Source organism: Equus caballus, chromosome 14 (assembly GCF_041296265.1).
Source record: "Equus caballus isolate H_3958 breed thoroughbred chromosome 14, TB-T2T, whole genome shotgun sequence".
Lineage (NCBI taxonomy): Eukaryota > Metazoa > Chordata > Mammalia > Perissodactyla > Equidae > Equus > Equus caballus.
Window position 1 is genome coordinate 53123484 of NC_091697.1, and position 24686 is coordinate 53148169.

Sequence of the window (24686 nt, forward strand, 5' to 3'; positions counted from 1 at the left end):
TGACGACGACATAACGAGATGGAAAGACATTCCATGCACATGGATTGGAAGAATAAACATAGTTAAAATGTCCATACTACTTAAAGCAATCTACAGATTCAACGCTATCCCAATCAGAATCCCGAGGACATTCTTTACAGAAATTGAACAAAGAATCCTAAAATTCATATGGGGCAGCAAAAGACCCCGAATTGCTAAAGCAATCCTGAGTAAGAAAAACAAAGCCGGAGGCATCACAATCCCCGATTTCAAAACATACTACAAAGCTACAGTGATCAAAACAGCATGGTACTGGTACAAAAACAGGTGCACAGATCAATGGAACAGAATTGAAAGCCCAGAGATAAAACCCCACATCTATGGACAGCTAATCTTTGACAAAGGAGCTGAGGGCCTACGATGGAGAAAAGAAAGTCTCTTCAACAAATGGTGCTGGGGAAACTGGACAGCCACATGTAAAAGAGTGAAAATCGACCATTCTTTTTCACCATTCACAAAAATAAACTCAAAATGGATCAAAGACCTAAAGATTAGGCCTGAAACAATAAGTCTTCTAGAAGAGAATATAGGCAGTACACTCTTTGACATCAGTTTCAAAAGAATCTTTTCGGACACTATAACTCCTCAGATGAGGGAAACAATAGAAAGAATAAACAAATGGGACTTCATCAGACTAAAGAGTTTCTTCAAGGCAAGGAAAAACAGGATTGAAACAAAAAAACAGCCCACTAATTGGGAAAAAATATTTACAAGCTACTTATCTGACAAAGGATTAATCTCCATAATATACAAAGAACTCACACAGCTTAACAACAAAAAAACCAACAACCCGATCAAAAAATGGGCAGAGGACATGAACAGACATTTCTCCAAAGAAGATATAAGTATGGCCAATAGACACATGAAAAGATGTTCATCATCACTAATCATCAGGGAAATGCAAATCAAAACTACACTAAGATATCACTTTACACCCGTTAGATTGGCAAAAATATCCAAAACCAAAAGTGACAAATGTTGGAGAGGTTGTGGAGAAAAAGGAACCCTCATACACTGTTGGTGGGAATGCAAACTAGTGCAGCCACTGTGGAAAACAGTATGGAGATTTCTCAAAAAGTTAAAAATAGAAATACCCTATGACCCAGCTATCCCACTACTGGATATCTATCCTAAGAACCTGAAATCAGCAATCTCAAGAATCCCATGCACCCCTATGTTCATCGCAGCATTATTTACAATAGCCAAGACGTGGAACCAACCTAAATGCCCAGAAATTGATGACTGGATAAAGAAGATATGGTATATATACACAATGGAATACTACTTAGCCATAAAAAAGGACCAAATTGTTCCACTCGCATCAACATGGATGAACCTTGAGGGTATTATGTTAAGCGAAATAAGCCAGACAGAGAAAGATGAACTCTATATGACCCCACTTATAGGTGGAAGTTAACATATAGACATGGAGAACTGATCGGTGGTTACCAGGGAAAAGGGGTGGTTGGGGGAGGGCACAAAGGGTGAAGTGGTGTACCCACAACATTACTAACAATAATGTGCAACTGAAATCTCACAAGGTTGTATTCTATCATAATCTTAATAAAAATAAATAAATAAATAAATAAATAAATAAATAAAAGGCTCCACATGATGGTATAGAATTTCAGGTTTACAAGATGAAAAGTCCTGGAGATTGGTTGAACAGCAATATGAGTGTACTTAACACTGGAATTATACACTTAAAAATGTTTACAATGGGAAAAAAAATGGTTAAGATGGTAAATTGTATGTTATGTTGTATTTTACCACAGTTAAAAAATAAGTAAGGTAAAATAAGATAAGCTAAAATAAAATAAAAAACACTCTACATGATCTCACCCCTGTCTAACTTTCCAAGTAGCTTTATCATTCACTTTGCTCCAGGCTCATTGAGCTTGAACGTATCAAATGTGCCCTTATCTCAAGATCTTTGCATTTGCTGATCACTCTCCCTGGTAAACTCTTTCCTCTAATATCTGTTTGGATCACTTGGCTGAGTCTAAGTTTGCCAGGTTTCTCCATTGTAAAGTTACCCCTCTCCCCATACTGTGCTCTTTGGAATGAGGTCACTCTGTACAGCCCAGACTTAAGGAGAAGGACGTTGTGCTTCACCTCCTTGAAGGCAGAATATCTACGTAAATTACTTGGAATTCTGCAAGGGAGATTTGTCTCTTCTCCCCCATTTATTTGCTTCTTCTGTCAATTCATTTATACCACTTGGGACTCATGAATACTTATTTTATGCTTTGGGTTATAATCCAATAATATTTAATTTTGTTGCTCAAATTGTTCCACTTTTAGTTACTGGAAGCTCTTTCAGTTGGCTCCTATGTCCGTTTGATATACTTCCATCGTTGTGTTTTTGTTTGAGCCCTTCCTTTCTTTCTGGCGCTGAAAGATGCTCCCGGCTCATCTTATATGTTTCCTGCCCCAGCCCTAGAATCAGCCATTTCTCCAAGGAGCTCTGATTTCTTTTATTACAAAGAAGTTTTACTACATGAAATTATATTATTTCTTTGCGTTTTATTATATCTCCCACTAGAACATTAGGTCCTTAAATAGGACCTTTTCTGCTTGTTTCACTGCTGTATCTCCATTACCTAGAATAGTATCTGGCGCACAGGAAGATAAAAATAAAAGTTTAGGGAATGAATGAATAAATGAATAAGGCCAAGTATTATGCCGTTTTATATAGGCGTTCTTCATGATGCTTTGACACTCGTGAGAATTTGATCAAAGGATAAGTATATAGATGAATGGATGTATGAATCAAAAAATGAATGAGTGAATGACTGTACAGATGGGTAGATTACTGGATGTATGAATGAATTGAGAAACAGGTGGAAGTTGATATTACCAGTATGCACTCCAGTTGTTCATAATAGAAACTGGGTGGTGAGGGGCCTCATTCTTGATTCCTTCCACACTTTCTTCTCTCACATTCAATCAACTGCTAAGTCCTGCCAATTTTACATCTCTATTATTTCTTAAATCTATTTCCTGTTCTTCATTTCAACTGCTATTGCCCTAGTGCAGGCTCTCTTCATCTCTTTCCTGGATGCTGCTACAGCCCCCTAACTCAACTCTCTGACTTCAGCCTTGTTCCCCGCCATCACCATCCACATTCCTGCCAGAGGGATCATTCTAAAATGCAACTATGCCTGTGTCACTCCTCTCTTAAACCCTAAGGGTAAAGTCTAAACTCCTTAGCATGATATAAAGCACCTATAATAACCTGGGCCTTGGCCACCTCTCTAACCTCTCCTCTGCCATTCTCTACCTTGCACTGATTGTATGCCTCAAAAATACCAAACTGCTGTTAGTTTCCATGAGGAATCCTGCTGCTTCCCTGCTCTGTCCTTTGCTCAGACTAGTCCCCCTGTCTGGAATGCCCTTTCCTCACATCCATAGCTCAGAATTCTTACCTGTTTCAGGTTGTTGAAAGCACGTAACTTTGCAGTTGTGATTATGCTTATTAGCAGGGCCAGGACTAGCATGCAAAATTTAAGAGTTGTGCAAGTGAGAGTGAATACATCTTTAAATTTTGTGCCCTAGGTACCTCACTTGACTCACCCTAGTCCCAGTGCTAGTCTCTTCTTCTAGATTGGGAGCTTCCTGAGGGCAAAACCTTTGTCTTTTATTCATATAAGGCCTAGCACAATGACTGGGGTCTAGCAAATGTTCATTAAGTGTAGGAAGGAGGGAGAAAGGATGAATTAGAGGTCTACATCATATATTGTTTAATTTTTTTTTTCTGCTGAGGAAGATTAGCCCTAGCTAACATCTGTGCTAATCTTCCTCTATTTTATATGTGGGTTGCCACCACAGCATGGCTGACGAGGGGTATAGGTCAGTGCCCGGGATCCAAGTACATAAACCTGGGCTACCAAAGTGGAGCATACCAGACTTAACCACTAGGCAATGGGGCCAGGCCCTCTTTAAACTTTTTTGATATTTTTTGTTTATGCCTTCTCTTTTTCTTAATTGAGCTTATCAAAAAGTCTTCTTGATCATCTATGGTATCTCTAATTTATAATTCATTAATTTTTGCCTTTGTCTTATGATTTTTTTCCTCCTACTCTCTTTTGGATTAGTCTGTTCTTTTTTAGTTTCTTGAGTTAGATGCTTTTTTTCAGCTTTTCCTTTTCTTTTCTTTTTTTTTTTTTATAAGTTTTTTTTTTTTTTTTTTTTAAGATTTTATTTTTTCCTTTTTCTTCCCAAAGCCCCCCCGGTACATAGTTGTATATTCTTGGTTGTGGGTCCTTCTAGTTGTGGTATGTGGGACGCCGCCTCAGCATGGTTTGATGAGCAGTGTCATGTCCGCGCCCAGGATTCGAACCAACGAAACACTGGGCCGCCTGCAGCGGAGCGCGCGAACTTAACCACTCGGCCACGGGGCCAGCCCCATCAGCTTTTCCTTTTCTTATATAAGCATTTAAATCCGTACATTGCTGGTACCACTTTATCTGCCTTCCACAGCTAACTTTCATTTCTAAATATCCCCATTTTAATTTCTTTTTTGTCCCATGAGTCTAGAAGTATTTCCAAATGGCCCTTGTTATCTTTCTATCATTAAGTTCTATTTTCATAAGGGAAAGTGGTCTATTTAATTTTTTTCATATCTGATGAGATGTGCTCTCTGGTCTAGTATGTGGTCAGTGTTTTATTTATTTATTTATTTTTATTTTTTACTTCTTTAAAGATTTTACTTTTCCTTTTTCTCCCCAGAGCACCCCAGTACATAGTTGCGTATTTTTAGTTGTGGTTTCTTCTAGTTGTGGCATGAGGGACGCTGCCTCAGCATGGCTTGATGAGCTGTGCCATGTCTGCACCCAGGATTTGAACCGGTGAAACCCTGGGCCGCTGAAGCGGAGCGTGCAAACTTAACCACTCGGCCATGGGGCCGGCCCCTGGTCAGTGTTTTAGATGTTCCATGTGTGCTTGAAAGGATGATTGTTGGCTGCCTCATAGGGTTATTGTGAAGATAAATATTAGGTAATACCTGTAATATAAGCACCTAAAACAATACTTAGCACTTAGTGAGATCTCAGGAAGTGGTGGCTCTCGTTGTTGTTTTGCTATTATTGTTGGTGGGTGATACTCTCAATCATTGCTCTTTGTCACTAAGTGACCTGGGAATTAGGGAAATTGAGCCCTCTCCTGCAAGTCAGTGCTCTACAGTTCAGTGTCTACACTGGCCACGGGGTAGATTAATCTTTGACACACTCAGAAAGCACCACTCAGCTTGTTATAGTGGAAATAGTTCAGAGTTCCTGTCAGACTGACCTACAGTGGGGCCCTCACTAGCTGTGTGACACATCCCCTTTCCCAAATTCCACTTTCCTTATCTGGGTATGATCTTGGACCTGCAGGAGCATTGGGAGAATTAATGTAAAAGCCTCCAGCATGGGGCTGGACACAAAGTAGGCCTTTGATAGTGTTGGTTTATTGTTCTTTCCTTCCTCTGAGCCTGCAGGACAGAGAGGAAGACAGGTTGGAGCTGTAATGTGGCAGCCATCTCCACTCTCCTTTCCTGGACTTCTCTTCTTAGAAACCCTCCTCCTCATCCCTGCCAGGCTGCACTTCTCTAATGCTCCTCCCCAGGGAGCAGCTTGAAACCAGGCATGACTGAGGGAGTGGGGAGAGGGAAGGGAAGAGGATGTTGACATATGCAAATCAGTACCCAGCCTCCTGTCAAATTAGTGTGACACCTGCCTCGACAGAATTTTCCTTTTATGTCCTATCTGGAGCAGCCTGATTAATTTTTCAGGCCATCAGTTAGCGTATCCCATAGATGACAGCTCCTCAGACCCTCAGTGAGAACAGGGTCATCCTTCTTGGTGGCCACACAAATTCAAGATTTGCCTCTGCTCTTTCTGGGGTCCTCAGTGGGGCTGGACATTTCAGGTGCACCTCTGCCTTGCCCTCTAGCTAATGCTGAGCTTCGCTCAACATTGGCTTTGAACTCTCCTACCTTCTCTCCTTTAAGCCTCAGTCCCAGTGAGCAGAATGGGTTGGCTGGTTTTTCTACCTTTGAATCTGAGGAACAGGAGGCATGAAACACATAGAGGGCAGAGCTAGAGGGGCCAGAATAAGGGAAGCTCTGGACAGGGACGTTTCAAAAGCATTCTCAGACAAAAGATAGTCACTTGCCTCCATTCTTACCACTACTTCTAGTTCTTCTGCCTCCTGTCATTTTGTCCTTCCCGCTCTAATTCCCACACATACATCAGATAAGGTTCATTTTTTCTGCTTCTTCCTCCAGGCTACTAGAGAAAACCACAGAACTATACTCATTGGCTCCCATGTCTGACTTCCAGCCATGACCAGGCCTTCAATGCCCCTTGGTAATCTTTATAATCATCCCAGTCCTCAATCTCTTTCATTCTCCTGTTATGGGCTTATTTCCAGTTTCAGTTATTATGAATAAAGTTGCTATGGATATTCTCATACACATCTTTTTGTGGACATATGTTTTTCTTTCTCTTAGGTAAATATCTAAGAGTAGAATTATAAGTTACAGGGTAGGTGTATTTTTTAACTTAAAGAGAAAGGGCCGACAATTTTCCAAAGTGGTGTACCAGTTGGGGCCCTTATTAAAAAGGGATCCTTGGGCTCCGTGCTGGACTTGCTAAATCAGAATGTTCCAGGAATAAAGCCTGGAAAGCTGTTTTTTTTTTTTTGTTTTTTGTTTTTTAAATTTGAGGAAGATTAGCCCTGAGCTCACATCTGCTGCCAATCCTCCTGTTTTTGCTGAGGAAGACTGGCCCTGAGCTAACATCTATACCCATCTTTCTCCACTTTATACGTTGGATGCCTGCCACACCATGGCTTGACAAACGGTGCGTAAGTCTGCACCTGGGATCTGAACCGGCGAACTCTGGGCTGCTGAAGCAGAACGTGCGAACTTAACTGCTGCCCCACCGGGCCGGCCCAGGAAATAATTTTTTTTAAAACTTATTTATAACCTCCTATTGGTCCTGGAACTGAAGGGTCCTTTGTTTTCTCACACTCCTTGGGATTATGGGATAGAAGATGAATTGCTCCACAAAATAAAGAGATGGTGAATTTGGAGTCCCAGAGTTTAAAAGATTGAGAAGAGAAAGACTAGAGTTAGTTGAAAGCTGGGTGATAGAAGAGTTGAGAGGGACCTACCACTTATGGCCACATAAAAGAATTTGGATGACATGTCTAAAGGTGACTTTTCAGCTGAAACAATGTGTGTTGTGACCCCTCCCTGTGACTGCACAAATTTTTTTTGCAAACTTCTGAAGCCACCATGTATGTGATGTGACTGAATTTCAGACAGACACCAGTGAGGGGGCCACAGGGTTATGAGGCTGGTAGTGTGGACAGCCCCACGTCTGAGTCACACCCAGACTATCAAAGCCTCTCTCTGATCTCTCAGCCTCTGGCCTCAAGCTGCTTCTAGCTTACCCACAGTAGCCGCCAGAGTCATCTTTCTAAGGCACAAAGCTAGATCATTTCCCTGCTTAAATCCTTTAATGGCTCCTCCATCAGTGTTTCTCAAACCTGGGGCTCATTCACCACTGGGAACACATTCTCAGGGGTCTTCAGCGCCCATTAAGAAATTTATTATTTAATTTCAGGTTTAATTAAAGAAAATGTAAGTGTAGTCTGTAATACCCGGATGACCACCTTATAACCAAGCACCTGGAGGAGATTTTAGTGTTGTTTTCCACTTGTATTTATTGATTGAGTTGGTGACAAGTGATCTTCTGAATGACAGCATTTAACTTTTAATGCTGTAATTATTTTTATCTCAGTGCTCATAGATATAGCTTCAACACATAGGACAGGGCCTGGCACATTGTAGATGTTCAATAAAGATTTGTTGAATAAATGAATGAATGAAGTGTCCCAAACTGGGTTCTGATATCCTTGGGTATTCTCTACAGTTTGAGATCTCCTCAGCATGGCATGTGAGGCTCTTCACAGTCAGGTTAGGAATAGCCAACTAGTAATTTTACCAGACAGTCTGGGCAGGATGTGGAGGCGTAGTCTTTTTTAGAAGATAAAAAAGTGAAAGTATAAAGGATTTATGTGTATTTTGACAGGGGAGACATGATATGCAAATGACTTGCAAATATAATGCAAATGGCATGCAACTCCTCATGCAAATGAGCATCCTGTCTTTGGATTCAACTGCAAGGGTATTCACTACTTTGTCTGTGATACTGGCAGTAAATCTTTCAAGGGCTTAGGATGCAAGTTGCTTTGGTGAGGATGTCTGTATGTTGGGGAGAAAGAGGTGATAGGAAGAGGTCTCTCAAGGAGGAGTCAGAGTGGTGCTGTAAGCTTGCAGCTTAGTAGGAAGCCTAATACAGCATGCACCTTAATATGAAGTTATTCTGCCGTGATGTTCCGCAGGCTGGCCTATTGGAATTGGCAGAGGGTGGGGCGAGTCTTTGGCTACCTCACATCTTCTGTCCCACACATCTCTCACCATCCAAGCTCTGGTCTACTGTCATAGAGAGTAGGGAGTCAGAGATCCTTGGCCCCAGGTCCTCACCATAAGGACCACGGAAGAGCCTGTGATAAGAGCTCCTAGAAATCATATCTGAAGGAGGTTAAGAGCATGATATGGAGTTCTGCATTTCCTAATCTCATGACAAGAAGAATTTAGCTGAATTTCTGCTAGACCTATTAGAAAAAGATGGTTTGTTACAAGAAGCATGGGGCTTTCTGAGAAATAGAGCTGCTTAATTTGAATGCCAATGATACAGTATCTGACAAAATTGGAAGCTTACTTGGAAATCTAAAGGAAAAAAACGTCAACTCTGATTTTTTTCATTATAAAAACCTGTTGTACCCTGTTCTTGATGTGAAAGGAAATTTTTGGTTACACAGACTCTTCTCCAATGATTATGAAAATATTTGGCAAATGAAATAAAAGAGCCTCTAGCAGATATTTTTAACATAGCTCGAAATCTGTTTTTTCTCTGACACTTTGGTTTGCAATCAGACCTGGGTTCAAATTCCCATTTCCCAGTTACACAAACTCAGACAACTTACTCAGCTTTGCTGAGGCTCAGTTTCCTTATCTGAGGAAAGTAGGAATAATAGTAGAATCCTCATGAGGTTGCTGTGAGGATTAAATGAGCTAATGCATGCAGTTAGCACAGTGCCTGGCTCATAGTAAGCATGCAATAAATGTAGATATTTGCAGTGTTTATCCGTAGATTTGCTGCCTAGAGTCCATTCACCCTCCATCTGATAACTGTACCCCATTTCCTTATCGTGAACCATCATTCTCACCCTCAGTTCATGTGGTTCTAGTGAAACTGATTCTACCTTCAGCACCAGGAGTAGAGCATGTGACTTCGGTTTAAACCAATCAGACCATTCCGTCTTCCAGGCCACAGTGATTGACTCAAAAGTGGGGACATACATAGAGTTACCATATGACCCAGCAATTCCACTCCTAGCTATATCCCTAAGGGAATTGAAAAAAGATGTTCAAATAAAAGCTTGTACGTGAATGTTCATAGCAGCATTGTCAAAATGGAAACAACCCAGGGGCTGGCCCCGTGGCTGAGTGGTTAATTTTATGCACTCTGCTTCGGCGGCCCAGGGTTTTGCTGGTTCAGATCCTAGGCGTGGACGTGGCACCACTTGTCAGGCAACACTGAGGCAGTGTCCCACATGCCACAACTAGAAGGACCCACAACTAAAAATATACAACTGTGTACTGGGGGGATTTGGGGAGAAAAAGCAGGAAAAAAAACAAAAGGAAGATTGGCAATAGTTGTTAACTTAGGTGCCAATTAAAAAAAAAATGAAAACAACCCAATGTCCATCATCTGAGTGGATAAAAATGGTGGTATATCCATTCAATGGGACTATTATTCAGCTATAAAAAGGAATGAAGTACCGATTGATGCTACAACATGGATGAAATTTGAAAATACTATGCTAAGTGAAAGAAGCCAGACACAAAAGGCTACATGTTGTATGATTCCATTTATATGAAATATCCAGAATAGGCAAATCTGTAGAGACAGAAAGGACATTAGTGGTCTCCAGGGATTAGAGGGAGGGGGGCTGGGGGAATGACTGCTGATGGGTATGGGGTTTCTCTTTGAGGCGATGAAAATGTTTTGGGATTAGATAGTGGTGATAATTATACAACATTGTGAATATACTAAAACCCACTGAATTGCATACTTTAAAAGGATGAATTTTATACTATGTGAATTATGTCTCAATTAAAAAAAAAACTAAACTAAAAAAAAAAACAATGGGCACATGACTCAAGCAGGCCAATGAGAACCAATAAGACCCTCCAATCCTTTGGAGCCATGAGGAGAGCAAATTAGTTGCCTTCTTGCAGGACTCCAACTTGGGAGAATATAAGGTCTGAAACTGCTGACCTGTCTCGCTATGTGTAGAGCCTGAGATTGAATCATCCAACCCAGCTGAAATCAGAGCCAAGGAATGGAGAGCTATGAAGACCTGGTTACACACTGGAGCAAGAGTGACTAATCATCCCAGTTCACCTAGGGCTTTCCTGGTTTTGGTACTGAAAGTCCTGTGTCCCATTTTGGTCACCCTAGTTAGAGCTCTGAATCTACCTCTGCTTAAAACTCAGGACTTTACCTGTGGACTTCCTAATTATATGAGTCAATAAATTCCCTTGTTTTAGCAAGTGTCATGGGTTGGGTTTTCCAGAGGCAGGCACTGAGACAGAGTCCAGAGTTGATGTTTATTAGGGAACAACACCTGTAAAAGGAAGGAGGTGGAAGCAGAAGATTGGGCAGAGGAAGAAGTCAGAATGTGATGTAGGCCCTTGGACAATCCATCAGAGAGCTCTGGAACTAGTATTACCCTTCACAAGGTTGAAGCCTCCCCAAATTGAACCAAAATGGCTGAGCCATTGTTCTGCTCCCTGCTTCTTTTCACCTGCAATATATTTTTTTTTTTTTTTTAAGATTGGCACCTGGGCTAACAACTGTTGCCAATCTTCTTTTTTTCCCAAAGATTGGCACCTGGGCTAACAACTGTTGCCAATCTTCCTTTTTTTTTTTCTGCTGTATCTCCCCAAACCCCCTCCTCCATACACCGTTGTATATCTTGGTTGCATGCCCTTCTAGTTGTGGGATGTGGACGCCGCCTCAACGTGGCCTGATGTGCGGTGCCATGTCTGCGCCCAGGACCTGAACCCTGTGCCGCTGCAGCGGAGCGTGTGAACTTAACCACTCGGCCACGGAGCTGGCCCCCTCACCTGCAAATTTTTAATCATCCTTCAAGTCTCAGCCTAAATGTTGCCTTTTTGGGGAGTCCTTTCCTGAAACCCTCAGTGATGTTAAATCCCAGGGAATGTGTAGCAATTTGATAAATAATTATTTTTTGCTTTATGTCTGTCTGCCTTACAGTCTTTTAGCTTCATGAAGGAAAGGACTGTTCTGGTTAGCTCTTGTCAGGTAACAAATTACCCTAAACCTTAGTAACTTAAACCAGAGGTTGGAGTGCCAGCCAAGTGGCACAGCAGTTAAGTTCACATGTTCTGCTTTGGTGGCTCCGGGTTTGCCGGTTCGGATCCTGGGTGCGGACCTACGCACTGCTTGTCAAGCCATGCTGTGGTAGGCATCCCACATATAAAGTAGAGGAAGATGGGCATGGATGTTAGCTCAGGGCTAGTCTTCCTCAGCAAAAAAGAGGAGGATTGGTGGCAGATGTTAGCTCAAGGCTAATCTTCCTCAAAAAACAAAACAAAAACCAAAACCAGAGGTTGGCAAAGTAGGGCCCATGTGCCAGATCCAGCCCACAGCTTGTTTTTGTATAACTAGAAAACTAAGATTTTTTTTTTCCGCATTTTTAAGGGCTTCCAGACCACCTCCCCAAAACAAGAACAATATGTGACAGAGATAGTACATGGCCCACAAAACCTAAAATATTTACTCTCTGGCCCTTTATAGGAAAAGTTTGCCAACCATGGATTAAAACAACAACCATTTTGTTGTACCTCATGATTTTGTGGATCAGGAATTCAGGAAGAGTTTGGCTGGATGATCCTTCTGTTCTGTGTAATATTGTCTAGTACCTCACAGTGGCACTCAGCTGGAGGCGGGTCTGGTCTGGAGGGTCCAAGAAGGCTTCGCTCACTTGTCTGGTACCTTGGCAAGATGGCTGGAAGACTAGGCTCGGCTGGGTCCCTCTCCCTTTCTATGCTGTCTCTCCCTCTGGGTTGCTGGACTTATTACAGAATGGCTTCTCGGTACTAAGAGACCAACATGGAAACTCTTGAAGACTAAGCTTATAACTGGATAGTGTCACTTGTTCTGTACTCTATTGGTCAAAGCAGTCATGGGCCAGGCTAGATAAAGGGAGGGGAAATATACCCCACCTCTCAATAATAGGAGTGCAAAGAATTTGAGGCTATCTTGAATCTGTTTGAGGACTAAGTTGGCTCCCTCACCATTATATCCCCAGCTCTTAGCCCAGCACCTAGCAGACTTGATAAATTTGTTAACTAATGGACACACTCTGGTAGGTGGAATCTGACCTATGTGTAATATGAAAATATTAGATTTGGAACTAGATCAAAGCTAAGGTCTACTTGGACTCTTAAAAGTGCTCCATTTCACATGTTCCATTTTGGGGCTACCATGAGCCCAGCACTATGCTGCATCTCTCAGAGTACTTGAACTTCAGTTTCTTTTTGGTTAATGAGGGACAATAAAACCTGCATCTCACAGGATTCCTGTGAGAATTAAATGGTATAATCAATGAGAGACAGCATTTTAAACTGTAAAGTTCTGTTTAACATTAGGTTGTTATTATTGTCATTGTTCCTCAGGGTGGGGAGCGGACAAGGCCAGAGCCCCTAGATGCCCTGGCCTGGGGAAGGACCCCTCAACCTTACTTCACTCTCCAGCTCTTACCCCTGCCAGCTCCTGAGGAACAGGTTTTAGGAGAATGAAGTAGGGCTCCTATGACTATGTGATCTAGTTCTAGCCAGGGAAGATTTATTTCCCCACAGTGGCTCTAATGATGGTTCGATGGGTCTCATAATTCCATAACGATCTTGGTACCAATGCCTTCCACTGTGGGCATCTCTGCAGAGGCTTTGGGGAAATGGGAAGCCACACTAGCTAAACAAATAAGAATAATTAGTTGCATGTGACCAGCCCCTTGTTGCCTGAGCTGGCCTATTGTTGCTTCAATGTATGGAGTAATAAAGACACTGCTGAGAAAAACCACATTCATCTTGTCATCCACACCCAGCTCAGATAATGCAGTATTCTTTTCCCCAGAAGAGCGCCTGAAACCCTCTGTCCCAGAGACACTCTCATACCTTTCATTTCCTGTGTATCTCATTTTTGACGGGAGGGAGGGTTTGTCTGCCTGAGTAATACCTCTTCTTCCAACTTTTCCACAAAAGCTTCTGTACAGCCTGGGCATGATGTATAATGTGTGTGTGGCGTGTGTAGGTCTGGAGTGGAATAATTACTTAGAATTTTAAGTAAGGATATAAAAAGAGATCCCCTGTGTGAGTTTGTAAGTGCACACGTGTGTATTTGTGTGTGATTTAACTTTGCCCAGCCTCTAGCACAATGTCTGTGTAGCCAGTTGGCATGGAAAAGAATAATACTAATAGCTAAGAACTATTCAGCACTGACCATGCCAGGCACTGGGCTGAATACTTTATATTATCTTGTTTAATCTCCATAACAATTGTTGAGGTGAGTACTGATATTATCTCCATTTTACAGATGAGGAAATACCCCTCTAAGTTTGGTTAGGGTTAAGCAACTTGCTTAGCTAGTGAGGGGCAGTCAGAACTTGAACCTACATGTGTCTGATTCCAAAGACTTTTCTTAAACTGGTCCACAATCCCAAATCCAGGCTGTCTGCTGACAGTGATCTTGGATTCAATAATCTAATGTTCTGAGTCTTGCCACATGGCAAGCTTTATTCTCCACATGTGATGTCGCAAAGATTTGGTGCTTGGGAACTTTTATTAGGGACAGTGTCAGAGGAGTGGTCAGTCACTGTACCCACTAGGCCCAGGATTTCCTTGTAGCAGACACCATCCCTTTTGTAGCTTCCTGGTTAGAGAGGCAGCCCTGGCCCTTGTGGAGGGGTAGGCACTGATTAGACCAGGGAGAGGGCCCATATAGGCTGCTCTACAACAGCCTTGCAGTGGCCTGGCTCTTCCAAGTGCTGGGGGTGGAGATTGCAAAGAACAGTTCCAGTCAACTTGGCTCACCCCAAATTTGGAATGTAGAGTTATACTGTCTCAGCCAGTCAGACATCTTGGTGTGATGCAGACGACAGGAGAGAACAAGTGGTCTGTGAGAAGGAGAGATGAAAGAGTAGCCTATCTTCAGACCACCTTGTTTCCAGCTCCGGTCCCTGCCTGTCTCTCTTTACATCAACCATTTATCATGGGTCAGAGCAAACCTGAACTGCTCTATATGATAAAGGGGTGAGGCATTTGTAAGCTTGAGGAAAAATCCAGGAGAATGAGATGTGAACTGGCTGACTGGGTGCTGTGCAAGGGAAAGAAAAGATAAAAAATGAGGTTAGCTTAGGGCTAATCCTCCTCAAGCCAAAAAAAAGAGGAAGATTGGCAATGGATGTTAGCTCAGGGTGAATCTTCCTCACCAAAAAACAAAACAAAACAAAAAAATGATCCCTGGAGGCAATACAGGTGAGACGGGGAGTTTGGAGGAAAGAACTGCTCAAGTAGGCTTTCAAGTTGTCTGCTGTGGCATGTATGATATAAATGTTCTCCTCCATCACCCCTACAATACCTTCAGTAAATTCTGCATTTCACACTGATGCTTTTGCAGGTATGGGTTCTTGGTGAGGAAATGAGCAGGGCAAGGGGACAGCTGGCGTCTAGGTTATACCTCATCTGTCCCCAGTCTGGGTTTCCTTAGGGTCTCTGATTGGTTTTCAAGGCTACTCTATATGTGTATGTTTGCATGTTTCACTAGACATGTCTAGTTCTGTAACTATGTAAGTAATGTATCTGTGGCAATGTGCATATCATTGTGTGACAGTGTTCCTGTATGTGAATACAGGATGTTTTAATTTATCTATACATGTCAACATGTCTGTGTGCTGTGTCTATGAGTTTGGACCCGTAAGCTGTGTGCATGAGTGTGGGTGTTTGTGCCAGGGTGTGGGGCTTGTGGCCAACTGTATTTTCCAGAGGTGGCTACCATGATATATCCCATCCCACATGTTCTCTTTACAATATGACACTGACACTCCTCCCATTGAGAGGTGGGCTCTCTTTCCTTCTCCTTAAATGTGGACAGACCTTTGTGATTCCCTCAACCAATAGAGTATGGCAGAAATGATGCCATGTGACTAATGAGGCTAGATCATAAAAATACCATGCACTTTCATGCTTTTCTCTCTTGGGATGCTCATTCTTGGAAACTAGCTATCATGCTGTTTCTGGGACAATATGGTAGACATTAGCCACAGTATCAAAGCTACTGGGAAAGGCCACTTGTCAGTGTCCTGGCTGACAGCACCAGCTGAGATCCCAACTGACAGCCAGCATCAAATGCTAGCCATGTGAGTGAGCATCTTGCCTTAGTTGTGCCAGCCCAGTTTACAGTGCATGAAGCAGAGTTGAGTCCTCTCTGCCAAGCCCTGCACAAACTGCTAAATAAATAATTGATGTTTGGGGATGCTTTGTTATGTGGCAGTGGATAACAGGAACAGAGCTGTAGCTGTGTCTTCCCTCACCCTCACTGTGTGCATGTTTTTGTAATTCAGTGTTTTTGTGGGTGCCTGCAGGCAGTGCATTTGTGTCAGATGTCTGTGTACGTAAGTGGGTGTGTGGTTGAAGGTGTTTCTGAAGACAAAATCATGGTTCTTGGGGTTTTGCTTTGGCCTCAGTAGGAGCTGTTTGGTGAGAACCCTTTGAAATCTTGTCTGTCTTCTAGGTCTTTTCTTTTGAATGTTTTTCCTTTGAACCAGAGAGGCCTATTTAGCTGAGAACAAATGCAGCTTAAATTTACTGACTCTTTTCTGGCCAAAGCTCCCTGGAGCTGCCAAGGCCTTCTGGCAGGTGGGAGGCTGCCATCCAGAGGCCTCAATCTCTTTCACAAGGACTGAAAATGCTGATTTTTTATTTTTCCTTTTCTCCTACTCAGGCCTTTAGAAATGAATCAGAGACAGAGCAAAGCATAGTCACTAGGATCCCTGGGGTCTCCTGGGATGGAGAGACCTTGAATTCTTGACTGCCACCAAGGAAGCTGCCTCTGTCTGCTCAGGTGTGCCCAGGTCCCGGGGTTGAGATCATCTGGTCTCCACCCTGCCTTGGCTGCTTCCACCCACTCCATCTGAGTGCATCCCAGGAAAGCGGAGGACTGTGGTTCAGATGGCTAGTTCTTCTTGGTCTCCGTGGCACTGCCCCTCAGCTTCTTGCTCCTTCCATGTTGGCAGCTCCACTAAGCTTTTCTGGAAACACTGAGAGCTCTGGCTTCACAGTCCTGCCCTTCCTCTGCCTCTCAGGACCTCTAGAGCACTGTTGTCCAATAGAGCTTTCTGCGATGACGGAAATGTTCTCTAATCTGCGTCGTCTAATATGGTAGACATTAGCCACATGTGACTCTTGAGCACTTGAAATGTGGCTACTGTGACTAAGGAACTGAGTTTTAAATTTTATTTAACTTTAATTGATTTAAATATAAATGCTACATGTGGCTGTTGGCTACTGCATTGGACAGCACAGCTCTGACGAGTTCAGAGAGAAGAGTTTTTGCTTTATTGGTAAAAAGGGGATAAAATCTGCCCCATCTGCCTCACAGGGCTGTCTGGAGCAAACAAGATGATGAATGTGAAAGAGTTTTACTCACATAAGGGATCTGGAAAGACAGAGAGCAGTGTGAACTGAGTGGGCTTATTCTTACAGCTTTTTGTTAATATTTCTGTTTTAAGGCCCTTGCTGGACTGTTTTGATTTGATCTGTTTATATTTCTATGTCTCTCATCTGACCCTGAGCTCTTTGGGGTAAGAACCTGGTGGGGCTGTTTCACAGTTGTATCCCCACAGCCAATGGCTGGCATGTAGCTTGGTACTCATGTTCAAGTGAATAAAATGTCTGGCATCCAGAAGGGATTCTTGGAAGCAGAATTTAATGTGTATGGTGAAAGCTGGGGAGCAGAGAGGAAGGGGCAGAGATGGGGAGGCAGGACAATACCGTGGTGAGACGGAGAGGTATGGCTCCTGCTCCCCACACTCAACATTCTAGGCCCATCCAGAGAGAGCAGGGAGCCAATTCCTGATGCTGGGAATGCTTTCACACAACTGGGTATCAGGCTTGTGGGAGATTAATTGAGAAAGGCTGATCAGAGGAGAAATGATGTACTCAACACATTTTGCTTGTTGAGGAAGGCCAGACTGATCATATAAATCTCTGCCTAGCCAGGGCTCTGGGGGTGGGTGCTGTGGTTTCTTTTGATTGATGGTGGCCAGGTTGAAGGTGATTCCTCAGGCTCTCTACCCTTCCAAGTTTTTGCTTTTCTGGGGAGTGGAAGAGGGAACTGGGAAACTCTCCAACAGAGCTGCAAGGGAGAGATGGCTTTTTGGTTGTTGTTTACGTATTTAAAAGAAAATTTAAAACTTATTTCTGCTCAAATCCAAGAGTAACAGGGAAACAAAGAGAAGAGACTACCATGATCCCACTACCCACTCTGACCCCTGGACTTCAAACTTCCCATCTTTACAGTGGTCCTTCTTGTTTGGGGGCCAAGAAAGTAGAGGCTGTCTGCGGAGACCTGGCCCTGCACACTGGTTTTAGCAGTTTAGGAGGCTCAAGCTCACACTAGTTCCCCTGGGACCGTGGTTCTCAGTCAGTGCCTTTCAAGGGGACTAGGGGACACAGATTACCCTTCCTCACACACCTGAGCTGGTTAGATCTGTTCCAAGGCGGAAGCCAGGCTCCAGGGAGTGCTGGCAGCTCTGTGTCCAGCTGGACTCTTCTCTTGGCCCCTGCATTTATTTATTCATTCTATTACAAGATTTGAGCTTATTCTATTTTTAAGCATGTTACTCTTGTCACAATTTATTAATATCTTTTTTATAGCTTGTGTCAGGCTCGATTGTAATTTATGTGTTCATTCTGTAATTTATCACTGATGCAACAGATATTCGTTGAACATTTATTATCTGTCCTCAAAGTACTAGGCAGTGACACAAACTAGAATTATTCTCGGGCCCAGCTACTCTTGCTGGTCTCCAGGGTGTTCCATAGGAAAAGTGAGCTGTTCCCTGTCTTTTCCCACCCAGTTCCAGGGAAGTATCCTATGTAGACCTTTCTAATAAACTGGCACTACCCACTCAACTACTGCCCATAGGCTTGTTCTACCTCCCCAGGCTACTAACCAAAGGTTGCTCCTGGCTGCAAGGTCAATTTCCCACCTGCTTGAAGTAAACATAATCAAAAAGTAGATTAACTGCTAGAAGCTCACATAGTACATTGAACAGGGAAAGGAACTGGAGAGAGAGGTCGATTGTTTGTTCTTGGGGAATACTTGCTGTTTGGGGGAGATCATGCTTGTATGGATTATCCTTTTCTCCACTCTTGAATGACCAGGAATCACTGTGTCTGGACTATGACACCTGAGGGAGCACCCCATTTTACTGGTCAGGTTCAGCACCTCTAGGCAAGAGGAAGGTTTAACAGAGTGGTATGGTGGAAAGAGAACAGAACTTTCAGAGGCACCCAAATCTGGCTTAAATTCCCAGTTCTACCACTCCCTGACTGTATGACCTTGTATAAATCCTTTAACCTCTCTGAGCCTTAGCTTCCCCATGTATAAAAAGGGGATGACAGTTCTGATCTTAGGAAGTTATCAGAAGTAAATATGTATATGTACAGCACCTGGCATACATAAAATAATAGGTAATTTAGTTGTAGAGCGGAATTAGAGCTGCCGATGACTTTCATTTCTAAAATAACTGGTCGTTGTCAAAAACTCATACAATACACAAGTATATAAAGTAGATGACTTGCAGGTGGCCTGTTCTGCATGAATTTTCAAAGGACTATTTATTGCTTGAGACTCTCGGCTTTATTCCAATCTGAGTCACAAACGCTTGATTTATTTTTACTCGAACCCACCCCTTCTGGTTTCTGTCTGAGGATCTTTCCGCTAGAAAGAAACTAGGCTGTTGGGAAATCAGTGAAGAAACTTCGAAGTTCCATTTCGGTCCAGCTGAGAAGCAAACCCAGGCCCTTCTAAGCGTGTCTCTCTCTCCCGCGGAGGGATACAGGGAGACAAAACGCTCCAGCGAGGAAAATGCTCCAGGAGGTCTGCGCAGAGAGACGCTAGGGGGCGGGACTTAACAGAAGACAGGGCGAGGCGGGGCTCACCACTCCGAGTACCGGAAAAGGTAGTGAGGCTAGCCGTTCTGAAAGGTGGCAATTGGGCGAGGGGGCGAGCGACGTAATAGCCGCGCGCTCACCGGTTCAGACGGTCGCCGCCGCGTCTGCGCACCGGGAGCTGGTGGCTGCTGCGGCCGCCTAGAATTGTGGGGGTTGTGTCTGCCCCTCGGCTGCCGGGCGGGAAGCCGAAGGTAGGGGCAAGTGAGGGCCGCCCGGCCGAGGAGCTGGGCTGGGGGCTCAGGGCGCTGCCCCGGCCTCCTCCCGCCAGCGGCCCCGGCGCCTTCCCACCACTGTTCCGGGGTCCCCACACATCTCCCCTAGTGTCCCCAAACCGGGACGTCCAAGTGGGCTCCGGGCTCCTCACTAGTTCTGCAGACCTGGCCTCTCAGTCCAAGGACCGCCTTCCCTAACTTTCGTCCTCAAAACGTCTCTGGGAACCCTTCTTAAAAGCCGGGAGATGAGGCAGTGGGGTTTGAGACTGGCTTTTGGCTCTGTATCTGTTGTAGTTTCTTTCCTAGTTCCCTTTTCCCGGCCTCAGTTTCTGTATCTGTCCAATGGCTTCAGTCCTGACATTCTGGTTCTTGGCCCAGACCTGTGTCTCTTCACCATATGGAATTGCGCCCTACCCCCATATCTCATATCTCCGTATCTATCTTGTGTTTTCCTTTGTCCTGGTAGTTGGAAGACTTCCCTTTGAAGTAGGGGTTACAGACTTGGGGGTGTCTCAAATCAACTAGGAGGTTGTGTATATCCCTGGGCTCTCCCCACAGGGATACCGGATAAAGTGGAGAGTGGGTGCCTGCAATTCTCCCCAGGTGGTTCTGATTTGGGTGGTCCTGAAATCCTCGCTTTGAGATTCTCTGCTTCAGAATGCTGTTGACATATGATCCCCGGAATGGGGCTCCTGGTGGGGAAGACCAGGAGTCAGGAAATGCCCAACACCTGAAAGGCCAGTGGGAGCTTCCTTTGCACTATAAGAGGTAGAGGACCAGCCGTTTGATGCCTTAAAAAATATATATATATATTAATGACCCATATGTAAGATCAGTTTTCTAAAAAATGTTTTAAAATGCCTGGCTTTGATTCAGGCCTGGCTGGTGTTCCTGCTTCAATAAAACAAAACCAAACTGCAAACTGCTTTGGGGGATTGAGGGAGTTAGATTAACCCAGACTAGGTAGGCTGGAGAACGAATCCTCCATGTTTTCTAAGAGAAGAAACTGATGTGTTTATAAACACTAACAGTGTTTGTTTTGACACTGTGAAAGGTGTTTTGTATCTGTGTGTCTTTTTAGCTCTCATCTCACCCAAGTTGTTTTCTTATAAAAGTATAGCTGGATTTGGGGATTGGATACAATTTTGTCGGAAGCCAGGGCATGAGAGTATTAGGATTGATGTTTATATAACATAGATCAGGACTTTGTCTGTGGTTTCAGTTGAGACGATGGCCCTTAGGTTTTTAAGAAGGCATTGCCACACGAGATTTATTTTAACCTTTCTTTTTGGTGTTTAGTGAATTTAACCTGCTAATTAATATTTGTGCTGTTCTGATGAAATTGGCCACAGAAAAGACTTACTTGCCTCCATTTTACAGATGGTGGGAATGAGGAATATGTTAGCAGGGATGTGCTGGACCAGGAATGAAAAGTTGCCTTGTACTCTGATTCCTTTCTTTCCCTTCCCTGCTGTCTTTGAAGGCCAGATATTTACTTGTTGGTGTGCTTCCTTGACAGGAAAAAAGGCTAATGAAATGAAACTGAAGAGTAACAAAATGGGTTTTAAAATAAACATGCTAGAATTTAATCCTTCAATGAGTGTTGCTCTCCTTTAGAGTGGTATTTGTAGGTGTGGGTGGTGGGGGTTGAGGGTGGCATCATTTAAGTGATACGGCCATTGTCCAAACCAATCTTGAAAATCCACTTCTGAAATTGTCTTCAGTGATGTTTTTGAACCATGTGAGAGATCAGTCTCATTAACGCATGATACCATACTGCGTTTTTTTAAATTTATTTTTTTTACCCCAAATGGCATGGTTAAGTATCCTTATCAGCTGACTTGTCTTCAAATGAGTTAATGGTTCTTTTGAAGTGGACTAATGGATTTTTGGAGTGTGGTGAATGTGAGTTTGGATTCTGAGTCTATCACTTATTAGCCACATGACCTTAGACAAGTTATTTCACCTCTTAGGCTTGGTTTTCCACTGCATAAAAATGGGAATAGTATTTATTTTGAAGAGTGGTTAAATGAGGTAATACATATTAAAGCTCAGGACATAGGAATGCAGTAACTGTTTTACCCTCAAAGAATGAAGATTTGTTCTTAATGAGAATATTAAAAAAAAAATGACAGTTTCTAAAGGCAAGTTGTACCTTTTTCCAAATAGGTGGATGCCTTCTAATTCTCTTTTCGTTATGTTTGTGGATTCATGCTCTGACTTTCTCATTCTGCCTCCTGTCTTTTTCTTCATTCATTTTCTGTCCTTTCCTAAGTGAAGCTGTGCTGCAGATGCTCTCTGCCTCTTGGAGTAAGCCTCTTTTCAGGAGAGCTAATCTGAACATTCTTACAGTGCCAGCTCATTGGTTGTGTATTCGTGGGGATTTTTCTCTGGGGCCTCAGCTGGTGCTTAGATCATGCTTGGTAGCACAGGCATCTCTGACTCCTGGATTTGGTGTCAATTTGGAGACCTGTCCTTGTGGAGCTAATCTTTTCTCTTTCTGAGCAAGGATGAATACCTTATCCTTTTCTGAGTCAGCTGTAAGCTGCAAACCTTAGTCTTCCACAACATAGAGCTTCTTATTTTCATTATATGTTGTCTAAAGAGAGAATATCCTGCCCTTTTCTTTTCTCCATTTACTTCCACCAAGGGTTTCACTGCTGAGTAGGGGAGGAGGGATAGACTGTTGCCATTCAGGTGGGGCTTTGGGTAACCCTTGATTCCTAGCTTCAGTAACTGAGTTTGTCTTTGGGACAAAAAGCTTGTAAAAGATTCAAGCTGCTCAAGACACATGTGAAGAACCTCTTGGAATTTCCCTGACTTGTGAAGAGTTTACACCTGGCATCCTCACTTTTGCAATATTCTGTCTTGGAGACTGAGAATTCAGAAGCAACAGAACTATGTTCAGCACAGATTTGTAGTTCTTGTTCCTTCAGGTTTCACCAGGGATCTCACAGACAAGGGTATGGTTGTGTTGGCTGGCCGTGTCTGCCCTCATTCTCCCAATAGTACCCTTGGCTTCAGTGTTTGAGCCATTGAGAAGTGTCTTAGTAAGTTATGGGCTGTTATAACAGACTGCTGTAGCCTGGGTAGCTTAAGTAACAAACATTTAGTTTTCACAGTTCTGAGGCTGGAAATGTGAGATGAGAGTGCCAGTATGCTCAGGTTCTTATGCAAACTGGATCAGCCCTTTAGACATCTAATCAAGTATTTCTCAACATTTTGTTCATTATCACCTTTTGAGACTTTTTTTTCCTAATTGTCCCCTCCCCCAATGGAATTTTAATACCACAGATATACTATGTATCTGTTTATGTACTGTAGCCCTTTGGAGGGCCACAAATTGTTGTAATATCTAAGATTTCTCTTCCCCAAGAATCAATTTTCACCTTCTTGTGAGCAATATTGCCCTCATTGAGAATTCATGGTCTTATCCTATATTCTCTTTCTAATATAGTTAACAAGGCTTGTTTTCTATCCAGAAGACCCAGCTCTTACCACAAGCTTTTTCAATGCCTCAAACACCAAACTGGTAAAAGCAGGAGAACGTTATCTCATCCAATCCTCACATCAATCTTGTAAGATAGTTGGTATTACCCTGTTTTACAGACGAAGAAACTGAGGCTCAGTGAGGGTAAGTGATTTGACCTAGGTCAAAAAGTTTGGTGCAGCCAGGCTTTAAACCCAGTTCTGACTCCAAAGCTATTTCTATTGAACTGTGCTGTTCCCCCTGCCCACCTGCACATGAGTCGACAGTCATCAGCAGGACATTTGACCATTCATCTTATTTTCTCCAGGTCGTAATAGGTGCCAGACCCAGTGGAAGATGTTGGGGTCATTAAAGTGAAAAAGAGTTCCTGCTGTGGAAGAGCTTACCGAATTTTTCCAGGATTGAGATGCCTTAGGGCTAGTGCCCTTGTTACCCTTTCCTGTTTGGGCCTCTTGTGAGATGTCTGACTGTAGCTAAGGGCTATCATGGAAAGAGTTGAGTTAGTTGGCCTTTAGGAGGTTCAAAGCTGTGAATTTGTCCTTACTAGTTCCATTTTCCAACCAGCTGAGCTGTTTCTAATTGCTGAGCATGTTGTGTACATGATATAACCAAAAAGGTGTAGCAGGGGGGCTGGCCTGGTGGTGCAGCGGTTAAGTGCACACGTTCCTCTTCGGCTGCCCAGGGTTCACTGGTTCGGATCCCAGGTGCGGACACGGCACCGCTTGGCGCGCCAGTGTGGTAGGCGTCCCACATATAAAGTAGAGGAAGATGGGCACAGGTGTTAGCTCAGGGCCAGTCTTCCTCAGCAAAAAGTGGAGTATTGGCAGCAGATGTTAGCTCAGGGCTAATCTTCCTCAAAAAAAAAAAAAAAAATGGTGTTGCAGGCCCAATAAGCTCCTTGGCCATTAGATATTTATGAGCATGAGAATTAGTAAGAATCACATTTCTGCTTTGCTTATTGATATTCTTGATAATTCAGAGGAGAAGTTGTTTATCCCTTTCTGAAGTTATTCCATATTGTCTGCCTCAAAACCTAATACTTTTAAGAAAGTTGGAGAAGAAATGGAAAGTGGGTGGAGGTGGAGGTGGGAGGGGTAATTTTTATCTGGACTTCTCCAAAGAAGCTAGAATTGAGTTTCTTCTTTTTTTTTTTTGATGAGGAAGATGGGCCCTGAGCTACCATCTGTTGCCAATCTTCCTCTTTTTTTTTCTCCCCAAAGCCCCAGTGCATAGTTATATATCCTAGTTGTAAGTCCTTCTAGTTCTTCTATGTGGGATGCTGCCACAGCATAGCTTGATGAGTGGTCTATAGGTCTGCACCCAGGATCCGAACCAGTGAACCCTGGGCCGCCAAAGTGGAGCACGCCAACTTAACCACTACGCCACCGGGCTGGCCCCCTGAGTTTGTTCTTTATACTTTTTATTTTCTTCCAGATCTTGGACTTTTGAGGTGTTCCATTTACCATCTCATTCTCTGGTGCCTCCTTGGTCTTCCTTTTTCGTAGCTGAGCCTGCTGTGTTGGCCCAGGTGTTCTTGGACTAGAACTTGGAGATTTTGGGTGGT

At 43.3% G+C, this 24686-nt stretch overlaps 1 protein-coding gene across 9 annotated transcripts in view; it reads left to right on the forward strand.

The window, feature by feature from the left end:
• The window catches only part of SIL1 (SIL1 nucleotide exchange factor), a 254106-nt gene that overhangs the window by 31721 nt on the left and 197699 nt on the right, over window positions 1-24686 (forward strand). The window contains exon 1 of one of the 9 annotated variants that reach the window (XM_005599373.4): window positions 19162-19428. The exons of 4 other annotated variants lie outside the window; for them this stretch is intronic. The gene's annotated coding sequence lies outside the window, so the exon portion shown is untranslated. Of the gene's footprint in view, window positions 1-19161; window positions 19612-24686 lie in introns of those variants that run through there. 4 more of the 9 variants (XM_005599370.4, XM_023617609.2, XM_070234177.1 and 1 more) reach the window with 4 other exon arrangements.